This window comes from Elephantulus edwardii, unplaced genomic scaffold (assembly GCF_000299155.1).
Source record: "Elephantulus edwardii isolate Elephantulus edwardi_28Jun2011 unplaced genomic scaffold, EleEdw1.0 scaffold00179, whole genome shotgun sequence".
Lineage (NCBI taxonomy): Eukaryota > Metazoa > Chordata > Mammalia > Macroscelidea > Macroscelididae > Elephantulus > Elephantulus edwardii.
Genome location: NW_006399929.1, coordinates 6,031,902 through 6,036,670, shown reverse-complemented (window position 1 = coordinate 6,036,670; position 4,769 = coordinate 6,031,902).

The window sequence follows — 4,769 nt, the reverse complement described above, 5'->3', positions numbered from 1 at the left end:
TCCTTCCTTCCTTCCTTCCTTCCTTCCTTCCTTCCTTCCTTCCTTCCTTCCTTAGAGTCCTTGGTCATATAGTGAGCTTCATGTTGGGCCATAAACAGAAAAGTTGATAGTTTGAATCCTCTAGCTACACTATGAGAGAAAGATAGGCAATTCCCTCATAAAAATTTACAACCTCAGAAGTCTGATTAGGTCACCGTAATTTCTGACAGCAGTTGATTTTAGAGGGACTTCTATCTTTACATATTTAATTTTTATCTATCTATCTATCTATCTATCTATCTATCATCATCATCATCATCTAATTATCTTAGAACAGCTATGGTTCTCTTCTGAGTTTCTCAACCATTACAAATTTGTCTCCATAATATGAATGTCAATTGGCACAAATAATAAAAAAAAATGCCAATTAGATAAGACAAGGACCTTGTGTTCATGGATATAAAGCTTAATAAATAAAGGATGAGGGATGGAAATTGGTAAAACGCCAAGCTAAAGAGGCTAAATAGATTTTCTTAATTTTCTGAGAGGCACCAACAGCTTTTTAAGGGTTTCTTAGGGAATCCCAATAAAAATAATCATGCCGAAAGAGGCGGTTTTGACAGATATGAAATAATTGCTTAAATATGTACTATTGAGATCCGGTTTGAATCCATATTTTTCTACCTGAAGGATGAGAATTGGCCAGAGAGACTATTAGTGGTTGCTGAAATTCCAATAGCAAGTATCTTGAACAAAACCATGCAAGATAGCCCATAAAAATCTCATTCACTCCCCATTCTCTCTCTGAATCAGCGTTCTGGGCACTTTGGAGAGCACATATAAATGACACACTTAGAAATTACTCATGGATAACAGCTGTGGGATGGCAGGCGTGGAGAGAATTTGCTTTTCCTCTAGTCTCAGTTTTGTAGTCGGTTGTTTTCAGATTTTATCCAGACTTTCACGAGCATTGCTGAAGACCTCAGAAGAGCATTAGAAGGTTCAAAGGTGTTTGACGGTATATTCCAATTAATCCAGACTGTCTTTTAGACTAAATTGGGAGGAATTTGGAAACTGACTACATGCTAGGAATTGTGGTAGGCATTGGGTATGGAGAGGAGAAAGGCTATGCCTATTCCAAGGTACCCAGTAGATAGGCTTGAATATGATGGAGATTGTGACAACGGCACAGGATAGGGCAGAGTCTCGATGGTTTCTTCATGGAGTCGTTATGAGTTGTAGTTAGGACTTTATGGCATCCACCACCACCACCACTGTAGATGGACAAGAGGATCAGTGAAGACTGTACAACCATAAGGTTTATAACATAGGCTCCATAGAGTTGAGAAGAGACTGGGAGAGGCTTTATACTCAGCTTGGTTTACAAGAAAGGAGGGAAGAAGTGACACTTGAGAATTCTTGTTTATTGGGAACAGGAAATGCAATATGGTCTAGTCATTTTGGAAAACAGAATTGTAAGTTTCTTTAATGATTAAACAGAATGTTAGCATTCGATCCAGCAATACTACTCCTAGATATATGCCCAAGAGAAGTGAAAATACACATCCACACAAAATCTTGTGCATGAATGCTTATTGTTATTCATTATAGCTAAGTATCAACAAGTTGAATGAATATGTAAATGTGGTCTCACCATACAATGAAGTATTATTGAACCATAAAGGAGAATGAAGTACTGATTGGTGCTGCAATGTAAATCTTTAATTCATTGTTTTAACATGAAATGAGTTGGACTCAAAATATGACGTTGGATGATTCCATTTATATGAAAATCCAAGAATAAGTGAATATTTTGAGAAATATGTCCACGGAAATTTCTTCGGTGTTCTCTCAGAATTGTACCTTGTGCATTGGTTTCCTAAGGCTTTCAAACAAAATACTACAAAGTGACAGCTTAACCCCCCACCTCAATTTGATGTTTCCCAGTTCTGAAGGCTTTGGAGACCAAATCAGTGTCAGGAATGGATCACATTCATCCAGAAACGCCAGGGGTTCCTTGGCCTCTGGATGCGTTTTCATTTGCTGTTATTCCTCCTGTGTCTTCGTCTCTTCTCTTAGACAAGGACATCTTTCAGATGTTCAGACCCACCTTACTCCAGTATGACTTAGTGATAGCATCCTGGATGACATATTTCCAAACAAGGTTGCATTCACAGGCGATAATTCAGCAGATGACACCCTGCCATTGTTTTTGGCACAATGTCTCACTGTTTCTGATCCTGCTCCTACATTGTATTGAGGACTCCTTTAGGAAGAAAACAGTACCTTTGGCACCTTTATTTGCATGTGACTGACACAAAGTGGGCTATTATTGTTTCGAGATGACTGTTAGATGAGCTGTAGTGGTGGGAATAACTTTAAAACAGTCCTCTGTCTTCATTTTGTCTAAAGAGATGATTTAAGTAAATCCATCTTATCTTTTCAAAAGGCCTCTGATGTCACTGAAAAAACAGAAGTTTTCTGGAGTGATGATTAATTGGAGTGTCTCTTGGGAAAGACCTTTGTCGAAGCAGGTATTTCTGTCCCATGAAGGGCAGTGCTCTTTTTGGGCTCACTGACATTTAAGAATCCAGCTGTCCTGCTGTTTCTCACAGTGACAATGAAGGCAATTCAATTCGTAGCCTGCACTCTCTTCTCCACAGCTTCATCTCATTCAAACCGGCTGGAATGATGCCAGTGACTTCAGATTCATTGGTAAAAAGGGGAAAAAAAAGCATAGTTTTACTTTCCAATTCCCAGTTTCCAAGTCCCCGAGTTTGAATTTTTCTCTTTGTTGGTTAGTCCAAAGTCTAAAAGGGTCAACTATTTTTCGTGCTTCTGATTCAGCAAGGATTAGAACAGCAAAGGCCTTTGAAAGAGGAGAGAGTGCTGAGGAGGACGGGAGGAAAACATAACATAATGAATAGAAAAACAAGGACATCCTTGCTTTATGTATTTACCACTTGTTCAGTCAATAAATATTTACTTATTTACCAAAGATCACGTTGGCATAAAACCTATAGACTAAGGCAACCAAACATCACTGAACTGAACCTTGTAGGGCACAGGGGATCTTAGAGTATAATTTAGTACTTGCTTTACCTAGTTCATCTGGGTAAGGAGTTTTTAAATCCCCTACTCCTTTGTTTTTCATTTTTCCTTTCATTTTTCTTATAGGGATTGGAGTGATGCATGGAGGGCCTGTTCTTTTTAAAGTCAGCAGGAACATGACTGGGTCAGATTGAGTCTGAGGCTACAAAATCTTTATCCTTTATCTAATGATGCATGCTTCTGATGGGCTCTTCTTTGTAAAGTTTTTTCCTCTTAACTCCATATCTGACTGCACATTTGTCAAAATGTTGATCAAGGACTCTTATTTAAATAAATGTGATAAATCCATTCTCAGAATTCTTCCTGTAATTAATAAAAATAAGGTCTGTTTGCCTGTGGAGAGCTGAGATACTGAAAAAGAATCCAGGAAAAAGCACATTGTCATCATTAGGCCAACAATAATTCTCTTTTCCGCCCATCACCTGCATAATACCACTGTCAAGGGCCCCACCTGCCTTTGGAGTCTGTTTTGGATCCTAAAATCTATCTTGATATTTTAAGTAAAGTGGGGGGGAAAAGTGGAATTAAAAGAAGATAATGTACCTCTTTAAAGGAAATAATGAAAAGAAGCAATATACACTAAAGGGATGATCTCAAGTATATTACTAAGTTAGGGAGGATATAGAGAGACATAAGGATTAAGAAAAATCAGAATTACATGAAGGAAGTGGGAAAAGTACTACTATATTATGTGTATTGAAATTAATGTTATAGAAGAAGAGGTAAACAATAGTTAAATGAAATGATCAATTTTCTTTGCAAAATTTCACTCAAATTAAATTTTAAAAAAGTATTTTGGTTTGTTAAGGTCCTTTGCTATCTAGTCAATCCTGATTTATAGCAACTGTCTAGATCCTAATGGAACTCCCCATTGGGTTACCAAGGCTAGAAATCTTCATGGAAACAGATGACATCATTTTTTTTTCCTGTGTAGAAGCTGGTAAATAGAAACTGTTGCACTTCCAGGTAACAGTCAACTATCTTAACCACTGCATAACTGCTCTTCGCTGGTTATCGCTTTTCAACACAAATCACTCCCTAATTGGAGTAGATAGACAGCTTTCTTCTTCTAAGTTTGCCTCACAATTTGATGCACAGGCCACTCCGCTATTGTGCTACCTCTGGAGGTTGTCTTGCAAGGATCCTTTCTCTTGATGTGAGAACTTGAAAACGTCCAACTTTATGACCAGTGTTTTGAAGCTGTTCGTTGCTGCCTAGTCAACTGTGACTCAAGGCAATGTTCTGAAATCTTGCCTGATCTTGCTTCATCTTCGTAACTGTTGGTGTGTTTGAATACATCGTTGGTGCTACAGTATGGTGTCTTCCAACCTAGATGCTGTTCTAAGGTGCTTACATAGGTGACAGTCATTTTAATATAACAGCCATTAATTAAGTTGAGTTTAGTTTACAGAGCCTTTATACACAGCAGATCAAAATCTTATCCAGTCCTGTGCCAATACCCACTGTGCCTAATCTCGTGTTACAGTCACTGTACCGATCCACTTTCTTGAGGCTCTTCCTCTGTTTCTTTGACCCTCCATTTCTCCAGTCATAACGTCTCCTCCCAAGGACTTGTCTCTCTTAATAACATGACCAAAGTCTCAACACACCTGCCTCTAAAGAGCACTCTGGTTACACTTCTAAGACAGATTTGTATCAGTTTTGGATAGTTCATGCTA